Genomic DNA, 13,512 nt, shown 5'->3' on the forward strand with positions numbered 1-13,512 from the left:
TGTCCACCACCTGGGGTTCATGTTCTACCCCTCATCTCTCCACCCCTCCATTGTCTCCCAGCATGTCAGCCCTCTCCCTGAAGCTTTCTTTCCTATCTAGACAGGATCCGGGGAGTCATAATCTGAGCTACCCTTTCATCGAAACCCAGATTCTCTTGTGTTCCTGGCTTTCCGCCCAGCAGAACTCTGACCTGGATTCACACTCTGATTTGCCTGTTCAGTGTCCCTTCCCCAATACTGCCTGTCCCCTGGCCTGGCTCAGAGCTGCCAGCCAGTGTCTCATTCCACAGCAGAATGGTATACATCCAGCATCAGCTGGGCTCTCCACACGAGCTGTTTCCTTGTCCTTGGTGAGCTTTGGCTTCCATCCTGCTCAGTGATGATTCCAAGACTGTCACCTCTTTCCTCAAGCCTCTTCTCCCTGCCACCCCTCTTAGAGGGGAGCTTCAATGTCCCATGCCTCTAAGTACAAAGTCATCTTCTGTCCGGAACTGTAAAAGGTCTGAGGTTTACCCTCCATTCAAGCTAGAACATCAGCCTTCTATGGTTTTAAGGATGCTGGCAGATGACACAAGATTCTGGGGTCAGAGATGAAGGAGTTTATTACTCACAGCACAGTAAGCAACATTGATTTTGTGATTTTGTTGCTCCCTCCTTACCCCTTAGGCCCCATGAGGGTGAGACAGAGGGACCCAGGAGGGGCCACACAGCAGATCTGCTGCACAGTGGATCTGCAACACAGTTGGGGAACCCTGAACAAGAGAAGCCAGAATCTTTTACAACGGACTGCAAGCAAACTTGCCCTTGCCCTAGAGGGAGGCGTTAAAAATTATACTGCAAATAGGAAAATCTACCCTCTGCTCCAGATGGGGGCACAATCTTCATCTTCTCAGGTCATTTGCTATATACCAACATTCTTGGAAAGATAGTCTGGGACAAAAGGCAGTTAGTGCCTCTGCTCACATGTGTAGAAATGTGACAGACCCACTGAGAATGGCCTCCAAACATATTCATGTCCACATATCTTCACAAGCATTCCTCCAGGCCCCCTCCAGTGAAAGCCAGCCTCTCTCCCACCTCTTCCGGTCTTGCTTGGGCAGCCCTCCCCTCCCCCTCTACAGGGTCCTTATCCCAGTGTGTGAACATGTCCCCAAATATTCCATCCTAAAAAGCAAAGCAAAACAAAACAAAGGCAAACAAACAAAAACCTCTGTTGAACTGATACCCTTGTTAGCTACCCTTTCCTTTTCTCCGCCTTCTTGGTGGGAAGTCCACACCATCTCCATTTCTCTCTGAGCCTGGTTTCTTTACCTACTTTACCACTGAAGCTGTCCCCACTGAGGCCACCAGGGCCTTCAACATTCCCGATGGGACAATGGAGCGGATGTTTTCCAGATCTAGTCCTGCTACATCTGTCTCTGAATCTGAATTTGAATTAAATAAAAAAGTGCCCTCCTCAGGGCTACTTTTAGATCCAACATCTGGCCACTCCCACAAGGTAGGTCCTGTCGCCTGCCTATTTTCAGTGTGAGAATCATGCTTTCCTGTGCCAACTTGAAACAAGTAGACTGCCAGATTTCTCCAGCAAAAATGGTTTTATTTGGGATCAGCAAAGAATTGGAATTCGGGGTCTGCAACCATGGTGAGCCATGTGCAAGTCCCCCAGGGCAAGGGAAAAAGATCACTTTTATAGAGGGCAAAAAAAGGAGTTGGGAGGGCCCTGGTAGAGAGTCTCCATGGCTTTTCATTGGCTGAGTCTTTGCCAGGAAGGAGGAGGAGTCTGTCTTCTTCCTTTTGGGCCCTGCTGTCCTCAAAGGGTGTGAGAGCTTCCTCTTCTGTCTCTTGACTCTGTTTAATTGAGGTTTCTGTTTATTAACTTTTTATGCCTGCTTCGTTGCTTGTCTAATATATTTTTGCTGGAAACCGGACATTTTAGATGATGTAGCAACTCTGGGTACTGGTGACCCGCACCCCACCCATCCCTTGCCCCAGCTTGTCGTCACTTGTTTGTTTAGTGACTGGCTGGCTTATCTCTGTGAAGCCTTCTCCCTCACTCCCCCGAAGTGTTAAACCTGTGATGTTGCTCTGCCAGGAAGTGCAGCTCAGGGTCTGCTCAGTCACCCTGAGATGGCAGTGATTTGGGCTAGACTCTCTTCACCTCTTTCCCTGACCACACCCAGCTGTCAAGATCCGTTCATTGCCAGCTGTTGATGTATTATTGCTTACAGCAACGCCCTGGGGTGTAAATTGCTCTGCAGACACCAGACTCCTGAGTTAGTGTCCAGTTTCTTTCCCTGTTCTCTCCTGCAAACTAGCTGGCCTACACTTTAGCCTGTGTCTTCAATGAATCTACCATCTACCACCTCCTCCTGCCATCACCTTTCACCACAACCTCCTGTTTTTGAGAGCACCCTTAGGCTTGAACTTCTCTGCTCTCTGTTGCAAAGAAAGTCAGCTCCTTTGGAGGCAATTAAACCCATTTGTTTCCCAGCCTGCTTCTGTCCCTAGGCAACGTCGGAGCCTGAGACTGGGGACTGTGGTTTGCTTCTCTCTGAGTGACAGCCCTGTTTAGGAGTTGACCACGTGGTGGAAGAGAGGCAGTAGCCTGAGGTCTTCTCAGCTTGCCTCCCCTGGCATGGAACCACCACTTTATGAGCCAGGGAGGCCCCAGTATCCTCAGTGACATCATGCTCGAGGTAGAGGCCCCCCCACTTCCATGAACGGGGGTTGAGCAGAAGGGGTCCCCACCTCTGGGCCACACCTGCCCAGAACTTAGCATCAGCAGCAGGGAGTTGAGGCAGAACAAGAAGTACTAATGTGGGAGGTGGGGAGGGTTTAGCTCAGGAGTAGAGCACATGCTTAGCATGCACAAGGTCCTAGGTTCAATCCTCATGCCTCCATTAAAAATAAATAAACATAATTGCCACCCCCACCCCCACCCCAGGGGACCTAACAGTACAAAAGACAAGGAATGCTGAAGTGCTGCTCCTCCCAGGAAGAAGGCCTTCTGATGGGAGAGGGAGCCCCGAGCTCTTGGCTACACCAGTCTAGAGTGGAGTTTTTGTCTCACTGGGCTGGGAGTTGGGGGAAGAGACAGTGAGAGCAATATTGGCGCAAAGACTTTTACCAAATTGTAGTAGATTTTCTCGAATAGATGTTCCTCCATTTGCTGTATATCCTTAGGACCATTTCTAGGTACTTCACATGGTTGTCTTTTTACACTTTTCGCCAGTTTCACTGCAGAGTGGGTCTGTGGAGTTGCTCAGGCTGTCATGCTGCAATGGCTTTTAACTTAATGTTGGCTTCTCTGTCAGTTTGTTACCTTATAATTCTATTTTGCATCAGGGAAATTTGAATACAAGCTGGATATTTGGTGAATCTAAGGAATTGCTAACTTTTTTAGGTGTGATAATGGTATTGCGGTTATTTTAAAGCGTTCATACCTCTTAGTAATACACGCGGAAATATTTACAGATGAAACAAGGTTGGCTATGAGTTGATAATTTTTGTATTATGTTATGTTGTATTAGCAATTATATTCACATGAGCTGCACAGTGGGGGTTCATTACACTACCCTTTCTACTTTTATATGTGCTTGAAATTTTCCATAATAAAAAGTTAATTTTTTTTCTTTTGTCTACATTTGAAATATACTTCACTAGATTTCTTAGAAATATGTCATCATTAAGTTGAATTAAAATCTTGAAGTGTATAAATACATACTTTTCACCGAAGATTATATTTTACAAAACTGAGAGATCAAAACTTCAAGTACTCTTTGCTCTGAAATAATTTGTATAAGCATCTCTGCAAAAGTTTTTTTAAAATTTTTTTTAACTAAAATCAGTTTATTTCTCAGTATCTGAAATGGCATGAATTTCAAGCAAGTTCCTAATCAAAATGTATCAGATGTCCTAATTATGTATCAGAAGCCAGCTTTGTCCCTTCAATCAAAACCATTTTAGATGATTAATTATTTTATGAAAAAAAAAAGCCATTATGAAAATGGTGCCGGTTGTATTTCAAGAATTTATAAGAAGGCAAATTTATGCACTGAATTGAAACTGAGTAGAAACTGAGCTTGCAAAAAGAAAATACAGTTGATGACAAAAATTTGAATGTCAGCTGGGATGTTCTAGATAAATCAGAATATGGGTTAGCACTTGTGATTCAAACAATTAGTGCCTAATGCTTTTCAAGATTGCCAAGTTTTCTTTTCTTACATTTTTTTTTATAGAATTATTAATGGGAATTTTTTTCAACCCCTTGAAAATCTCAACTTCTTGAAAAAATAAATGTTATTTTGTCAGAAATGAGAAACTAGTTTTGACAATAGATAATCTGCCTATTTGCGTGACGGTGCAATTGATAAAATTTTGCACCGTTATAATTGGTCTCGGTAACAGTAGGAAACAAAAATGTTAAAATTATGAAACTTGAAATGATTTCATCATTAATCTCAATTGTGCTGCCAAAATATTGTTTATTATAATCCATTAACTATTCCAAAAAAAAATCACAGTAATTTATTGTTTTTCTGTCTATGATGCTTAACACTATTCACAGTGAACTTTTTTTTAAATTAGTTTGGAATCCAAATTGAATCCATTTGCTCTCTCTCTTCTTTTTTCTTCAAATTCTTTTTAATGGAGGTACTGGGGATTGAACCCAGGACCTTGTGCACGCCAAGCATGGGCTCTACCACTGAGCTATACACTTTCTCCATTCGCTATCTTGATCCTAAATATTTTTCAAATCAGTGTTTATCTCTCTACCTCTACTAAAAGTGGCCCATATCCACTTGGATTACAACTGTTTTCTTATTGCCCTTCCTGCCATCCATCTTGTCCTCCCAAATTCACCTTTCACTCAGCTGGCTGCCAAGGTGATTTATATAAAATGGAGATCTGACTCTCTCTCTCTTCCACTTAAAATTTTCCAGTGGGTCCATACCACTGACAGTAATTTCTCAAGTGTGAGAATACTTTTCTATGTATAGGAAAGCCCTGCCCTCCAGTTTGAGAAACACTATGTTAGAAGTTCATTAAAGTGTGACTTTTTAGGAGATCGGTAAATAATCATAAATACAAATGTGGGCACTGAAACCACACAGCGATACTTGATGATAAGGGTCCAGATGACCAACATGGCTTATATTAAACTTTTAAAAGAGCATCATGAAAATAAAAACACTAGACTAAACATGCCTTGTGGACTTCTGGATAAAGATGACAGACGGAACACATGCATTTATTTATGTTCCCTCCTAAAGCTCCACTAGGATGATAATAAAAGGATTTTAAAAAGCATAAACCCACAGGGTTGAGGAAGAGAGGATTAGAGACCATAGCAACACAATTCTGGAAATGGAAAGCAGATAGGAAATGATAACTGATTTAGCGTCTCCAGATAGCAGCATACTAAACTTTTAGTGGGGAGCCAAGACCCAAACCAATTTATACTATAGAAACTTCAAAAGGGTTAGGAATTTTTGGCATTTGTACCTCTGGAAATAGGATGAGTGGATGACTTATACTAATGATTGATAGAAATCTATTTAAGACAATTCTCTGCCACACACTCTTCAACTACTTTGCTGCTCCTCAACCTTGGCAAAAGACCAGAGGGTTTTTGTTTTTGTTTTTTCCCTCTACAGAGTTAAATAGAGTTTCAGTCTGGAAAATATTAGGCATGGATGAAGATGTGGTACATTAATGAAGCCAAGCATATTAAGGGAATATATGAATACTGAATGCTTCCAGAGAGGAGGGCAAGTAAGACAAATGGATGGAAAATAGGAGGAAAAAATTTAAGAAAAATTATTGGGTAAATGAGGAGGCTCCATGCCTAAATAACAGAAGTTCTGAAAAGAGAGAGAAAAAAGGAAGGGGTACAAATAATCAAAGTAATTCCATGTAATTTCTCAGCCCTGAAGGACATGAGTTTCTAGAACGAAAGGACCCACAATATCCAGAGAAGATTCTACGTGATTCCAGAGAGAGAAAAACAGGTCACATGAAAAAAGAGCCAGACTGGTTTTAGGTTGTCAAAGGCAAAAGTAGAGGCGAGGAAGCAGTGGAGCAATGTCTTGAAAACTATTTCCAATTTAGAATTCTGTATCTAGCCAAACTGTCAGTGCGGTGGAGGAATAAGGTTTGTCAGAGGTAATATCTTAAACGCTTTTCCTCCCTCCTACACCTTTTCAAAAGGAAGCTACCAGAGGTCTTGCTCCACCAAAATGAGAATGTAAACTGGGAAGAAGACGTGGGATAAGGAGAGGAGATTCAACCCAGAGAAGAGCTGCCAGGCTGACAGTGGAAACAGGAGCCAGGTGAGGAGGCAACCAGGCCGGACTGCAGGAAGTCAGAAACTCAGGGAAAGATTTATTCCTCAAAATAATGAAGCTGATAGAATCCCTAAATGATCAGCTTGAGTTACGTATAGTTAGGCAGCTGGCAGAAAGTTTGAGACAGAATTCCTGATAACTGTACAGAAAACAAAGCTAACTGCAAAATATAACAAGCATCAGTGCCAGGGGAGGGTTGGAGGAAGTTGGGCAAGAAAGGAAAGGCAATTATAGCTTATGAAATGGCCCTGCTGAGGATACCATTTAGGTAACTGTAATAATGTGAACACTTGGTCCTGGACTAACCAAAATTATGATGTAATCAAGTTGCATGTGTGTCATAGGGCAGCAGTAGGGTAGGCAGCCAAATCCTCATCTTCCAGGTCAGACACCAGTGGGTAATGCCTAAAATCAAAAACATAAGAAGTCTCAATGCAAGCGTGTAATTTAGAAGTATGGAGGTAAATGCCAAAAGGCTCAGCTGGAAGATACGAAAGCGGTTGACTCTGAGCAAGAGGAAATAGCGGGAGGAGAGTAGCTGGGGACTACTGATTTGGAAAAATGAAATTCTCAAGGGGATTCTTAATTTTAAAAAAATAAAGAAAAATATTCTCATGGGGAATGTACAGATTGGATTTTGTCCTCAGGCCCAGTGCATGCAGAACAAGGCCAAGCTCTGATGCCTCTTTTTTTTTTTTTTTTTTTTTTTTAATTTTCTTATCTGATAAGTCTCTTATTCAGACTGTCAGTGGTCTGGACCTTGCCTACTGCTCCAGCAATATTCCTGTATAACATCCCATGTGGCAGCACCACCTACTTTCTTGCAGGTCTACCGCACGCATGCTGTTCTCGCCCGGGTGGCCTTGCTTCTGCACTCCCCTTTGCCTGGCTCACTGTTTCTTCCCCACCCACTCAGCCCCCACCTGCCCCCACTAACCTTTCTGCCTATTTGTGGGTTATTTTTAGCATTCTGTTTTATCTATAGTGTTTTTGAGTGTATCTCTTTGTATAGCTTTTTAAGCGCTTGCTCTAGGCATTATATTAGACACCTGCCCAGCCCATTGGCAGCCAGAGCACCAGCACAGGTGGAGGGGCTGCTGTCTCCTGGATGCTTCTCACCTGGGACTTTGAGTCTTGAGAGACTGAAGGGAGATGCAGGGATAAACGGGGATTTCTTGTAAGTGATGCAGTGGATCAAAGCCCGCTGGAGTGTTGGCAAATACCTGGTGGCAGTGACACAGTGATGTTGGATCTCAGTTGGACACCGGTTCAGCTGCCTAGTCACATGACCACCTATTTGGATTTAACTTTATACCTTGTGAGAGCACTGTCTGAGAGCTGAGCTCAAAAAAAGAGGATGTAATTGAAATTGTGTGTGTGTGTGTGTACACAGGTGTGTGGTGAGGGAAGTGCAACCAGTGGTCTTTGGTCAGTACCTGGAACTGCGCAGACCTGCCCCATCCTCCCGCCTACTCTGGCTGAGTCCTCTTGGGGAACCCCTGTATGCTGGACTTTTTCCCAGAGTGCAAGACCAGGCAAGCGCTCTTCTTTGCTGCTGGTCCCTGGTGACAGTCGCCCACCACACCAAAACAAATCAAGTCCTCACCTGCCTCCTGCCCCAGGGAACCTGGGAGCTCAGATGTTTATGCCAAGCCCTGCCCACTGGCCTCACTGGCTGCAACAGTCAGGGAGAGAAAGAGGCAGGGATGTGTGTTCCAGCCACTGTCCCCCTCCAAATCCCTGAGCTTGGCCCCTCAGATTAGACAAGGAAGGAGGGAGGAATGCCAAGGCGGAGGATACCTCCAGACATCAAGGTCTTCCAAGGCAGCGGCGTGGGATGTTTAAGAGGGTGTATTGCAGAGCCCCCAGTCTCAGCTCCACTGTTTACAGTGTGGGCTGGGACACGTTCCTTAAGCTCGCTATGCCTCAGCTTCCTCATTTTAACGTGAGAATGGTAACAGTACCAACTTCATAAGGATTGCTGTGCTCATTAAATATGCCTGCAACAGTTCCAGAAACGTAGGAAGCACTATACTGATGTTAGTTGGTTAGCCCTGTGCAGACTGATGCGCTGGGGACAGACACTGGACTGTAAGAAAGACGGGACCCTTTTGGTGAAGTGCTGTATCCGCCTGCACCTCTGGGCAGTGAGAGCAGCAGCGCACATGGAAGCCTGGTGTCACCAGATGCACTGCTGGCAGAGACAGCTGCACAAGCCCTCCCATCCTCAAAGGCCTCGAATGTACACACTCCTCCCAACAAAAGTCAAGTATATTTTCTCACCCCTTAACTCGGGGTGGGCCTTGGGCTTTCTTCGGCCAATAGAATGTGGCCAGAATGATGATGTGTGCCTTCTGACAGTCGGCCTCACGTGGCCTCGGAGCTTCTGCCCCTGTGCTCCTGGAACCCTCTGCCACCACGTCCAGGAGCTGGGTCTAGCCTCCTGGAGGACGAGAGGCTGCACGGAGGAGGATGGAGGCACCCAGATGAGAGCCGGTGTGGACAACCGGACAGAAGAGTGAGGCCATCTTGGGCCGGCCAGCTCCTGCAGCAGTAGGGGTAACCCCAGACCAAGCAGCAGGAAGCTGATCCCAGCCTTACTGTCTGTCCATAAAGTCACGAGCAAATACATGGTCATTTTTTTAAGCCTTCAGAACTTGAAAGACCCAGAGGAGAGCCTCCCAGAGAGCTGGGTTGTTCTTAGGCCCTGTCCTTGGGGTAGAGCGGCTGCTCACCTCTGGGGGCCCCAGAGGTCATCCATGTCCTGCACGGCTTCCACACTGGGCTTGTGCTGTGCTGTTGTCCAGCCCTTGCCCACACACGTGCAAACCATTTTTTTATCACCTCTCAGATCTTGGACACCTGGCCTGGTGGCTGAGGAAACGCCAAGCTCTCAGCAGCCCGAAGAGGACAGCTAATTCCTGCCTGTGGTTGTGCAATCCTCTGAAATTAGCTGTCCTCACACTGGGCTCTTTTTAATTTCCAGCTCTGGCAGCTGGAGGACAATAAGGCAGAAGAAAGAGGTTCCTGAGAGCCATGTGGGTGTATTTGTAAGTCCATAAATTCCCCCAGCAAGAGGTGGCATGTGTCTCTGTCAACCCCCAGCCGAGCCCTGTGAGTAATGACTCCGCCCTGGTTGTCTGAATGTGTAAGTCAGAAACCTACCTACCCACTCCCTCATCCCAAACACCTTTCTTGCCGAGCCTTTCTTCTGGACCCGTCATATCACCCGATGTGGGTCTTCTGATTTCACTAGCCCCTGACTCTGAGATACTGATAATCACGGTACTTTTCTGACACCCTCCCTCGCCCCAAACAACCAGCAATCCTGGGGGAACGTGACCCATCTGGGGAGAGGAATTCCCCAGCCGTGACATGGCTTGGGCTGTGCCAAGAGTTCGTCCTCCATTCGGAAGAACTGTGGTGCCTATACGAAATGAAAGGGCACGTGGGGCGTGTTTTTTCCTGCCCTTGAGCTCAGCTAATGATGGAAACTCAATGTCATGTATCATCTGGTTGTGCTATTTGCTTTGAGAACGTGATGAAGCTGGTGTGTGTGAATGAAGGATCAGGGAAGGCCTCTGGTTTCCTGGCTCCCAGGTCGCCAGCACATTGCTGCTCTGTGTGCCCTCCCAGAGTGTGGTAATCCGGAGAGTGCCACGTGTTCGCATAAACCCATCTGCAAACAATTTTGTGGACATGTGTAAATCCTCAAGTTTGGCAGGGTATACTTTTCTCCTTCTGCAAACACGCCTTTTCCTTATACACCAGTCAACCTGTAGGTCCGGGACTGTTCCCAAGAGCAGAAGATGCCGCCATCCTCTACTAAATCAACTTCGCCTTCCGTCACTGACGCCAACATGCATCCTGTCTTCTAATCCCTCTTGATTTCTGAAATGCCCTCCTGACCCAGGAACCATGTTCACATCCAGCGACCTCCTCTCATTCTCATCAACTTCAAAAAACCCCAAGTGATTCCTCGCTACGAAAAGAGCGAGCACCCAGACTACTGACCCAGAAGCACCTGGGTGGAACAGAGGTGACAAAGTAGAAAGTCGTGAGCCGTGTTAGGTTGTAAATCCTCGAGATCTACTGACCTGGAAACATAAGGAATATGAGAAAGCGGGGCGATGTTAGTTAGTGGCAGATGGGTTAGTAAAGGTGTGAGAACCTGGGCAAACCTTATGGAAAGAGGGGAAAAGAGAGAGCAGGGTTAAATGAAAGCCAGGGAGGTGGCAATCTTGAGTGGGCAGAATGTGGCTCTGCCCATTGGCAAAATACCCTCTTCTCGGCCCAGGCTTTGAATCCTTATCAGTTCTTTCCTGGTGGGAAGGGCCTTAGGGTTTGGGAATGTGAACTTGCCCTTGGGGCTCTTGGTCCACGCTGGAATGGGTCAAGGGTGGGAGCTCTTTAGTCCTTGAACAGATGGTGTGTTCCCGTTAAACTGTATTCCAGACGTGGGAGAAAACCAGGCTTCCAAGAAATCCAGTTCAGAATGTATTTCTGGTTGAGAGTTTATAGCAAGAAAGAATGAGGCGGTCAAATTGTGAGACCAGGTATCAGAAAGGAATGTCTGGTTGAAGGCGTTAGGCTTATCTGCAGAACTGGAGACAGCTGTATGCTGTCTGTTAAAGGTTGCCCAGTGCAGGCTCCCTGGGCTTCCCAGAAGCAGAGCCTGAGGGAGGGACCGCGGGTTTGTGGCTTGAGTGCCAGGGGAGGGCTCTTCAGGAAGTGCCTGTCAGAGAGAGAGAGAGAAAAGGGACAGTCAAGATGAGGTCTCAGGTAAAGTCTAGCCTCCGGGGTCTGTGCAGAGGTCACCCCGCGGCCCCGCCCTGACTTTCACAGCCTTTCAGGGACGTGTGGGCTTCCAGGAGCGGGGGCAGGGTGGAATGTCCCAAGATCCTCAGAGCAAAGGGCTCCCATCAGCCAAAGGCTGCCTTCCAGGGAAGGGTACAGGTGTCAGCCAGCAGCCTGCACTGGCCCACGATGGGGCTTGGGGGGGGGGTCCCCTCCAGCAGTCTGTTAATCACCTCTGTTCTGCTTCCGATCATAATCTCCATCTGGGGAGTACTCAGTGGTAGCAGCAGGAATGCTGGATAGAGAGACTTCATTTTTTTTTTTGCCAGGTGATTATCTTTCTCAGAAGCAGAAGCCTTATTCCTTTTTTTTTTTTTTTTTTGACAGGGGCAGGTAATTAGGTTTTCACTTATTTATTTTTATTTTTTAATGGTGGTACTGGATATTGAACCCAGGACCTTGTGCATGCTAAGCACACGATCTACCGCTGAGCTATACCCTCCCCCAACTCCTTTTCATATGGTATGTGATTGGAAACAGGACATGTGTTTCTAAGTCAAGATTTATAAATGCGTAACTAGTCCTGGAAGGAGTCTCTCCTTGCTCTAAATTATCCCTATTATGCCAATTTCTCTTCTCTGGCAGTGGTTTTTGGTAAGCCTCTGAAGCACAGGTTATAAATCTGACTGTAGCCGATGTATGCCAAAGGATATGGTTTTTGGCTGGTACCCTGCTCCCACATCCTATGAGAAGTGTGGGATAATTTTGTGGAGGTGCACAGTGATGTGTGATGGAGGTGGGAGAGTCTTTGCATCTTTATTTGAGTGAGTCTTGTGGACTAAAGCATTTTTAAAGGTTCTCTTTTCTCTCTCAGGAAGACAGGTAACATTTTTATTGCATCTTTTCGGGAGTACGGCTCAGTGCACTTTGCCCTATGGTTTAGTATATTCACGGAGTTGCTGAACTTTTCCTACATGTTTACTGGGTTAATAAAACCCAGTCTACCTCCTGTGTGTCGCCTTTACTTTTACACAGAACACTTCACCTCTGACTCATTTGGTCACCAAATGTGGGTGTGTGTGTGGTGGGGGGTGGTTCCCCACACCAAGCAATTCTGCCACACCAGCTGGGTGTCCCACAGTTTAACTCAATTTAGTTCAATTCTGCTATTATCTCTCTGGAGACAGGGTCCAATCCCACAGGTTTGGGGCTCAGTCCCACTTCAGATGCCAGTCACAAGTCGAGGATGTCACCTGTGCTTCTGACCTACTGGCTGTAAATCTGAGATTCTGAGGTTCTCACGACTCCCTCCTTCTGTTTGATTAATTTGCTCAAGTGATGCACAGAACTGAAAGGAGCACTTATGCTTCCTAGTTTATCAAAGGATGTGGTCAAGGCTGCTGGTGAACAGCCAGACGAAGAGACACACAGGCTGAGGAGTGGCAGTGCTCTTAGTACAGGAGCTGCTGTCCTGTGGGGTGGGGGTGGGCGACCCGCCTGGTATGAGAATGTGCTTCCCCCTCCGGAAGCTCTCAGAACCCCGCACTACTGGGGTTTTTTGGAGACTTCCTCACATAGGCAGGATCTGTTATTAACTCCCTTTCCAGCCCCTCTCTGGAGAAGTGGAAAGAACGGGGCTGAAAATTCCAAGCTTCTAATCATAGCTCGGTCTCCTGGTGACCGGCCCCCATCCAGGAGCTGTCTCGGATTCCACTGGAGTCACCTCATCAGAATAAGACATTCTTATCATCTAGGACATTCCAAGGGACCTGAGAGTTCCTTGTTAGGAGACAGGGACAGAGACAAATCTCTGTATTTTCTGTTGCCTCTTATCGACCAATTTCTTTGTTCTCCATTCTTTCTCATATTTCAGAGCTTCTTAGGGTCATATTCTTTCTTCCAGAAATACATTGTTTAAAAGTGTCTGTAGTGAATTGCTATTGGTGATAAACTCAGTTTTTCGAAGCCTGAAAACGTCATTGGTTCAACCTGCTCTTGATAGTTTTACTGGTACACGGGGCTCGGCTGGCCTTTTCTCATAGCACTTTGAAGATACAATTCTGCTGCACCACCAAGGGACCACTGGTTCTGCTTTACAGTCACCCTAGGGTATGCGGGTATGTGACTGGAGACAAGACGTGTGTTTCTAAGTCAAGATTTATAAATGAGTAACTAGTCTTGTGGGTGCTGGGAATACATCAGTGAAGGTCTTCCTCATTGTTGGAGGCTGACAGAACAGAAGGCCACCTGGACCTAACGCTCATTAAACAATACCCACAAAGCCCTTGATGGCAGAGGAGAGATTTACTGCACGGTACGGCCCTAGGGAGCGTTGCTGAAATATTGGCCCCGTCCTGGATGAGCTAAA

General features: G+C 46.2%; 1 long non-coding RNA gene across 4 annotated transcripts in view; it reads left to right on the forward strand.

Annotated features, from left to right (window-relative positions):
• LOC105065619 (uncharacterized) overlaps positions 1-13,512 on the forward strand; it is a 112,213-nt gene that overhangs the window by 21,262 nt on the left and 77,439 nt on the right. The gene's annotated exons all lie outside the window — the stretch shown is intronic.

The sequence above is a fragment of the Camelus bactrianus genome, chromosome 16, assembly GCF_048773025.1.
Source record: "Camelus bactrianus isolate YW-2024 breed Bactrian camel chromosome 16, ASM4877302v1, whole genome shotgun sequence".
Classification (NCBI taxonomy): domain Eukaryota; kingdom Metazoa; phylum Chordata; class Mammalia; order Artiodactyla; family Camelidae; genus Camelus; species Camelus bactrianus.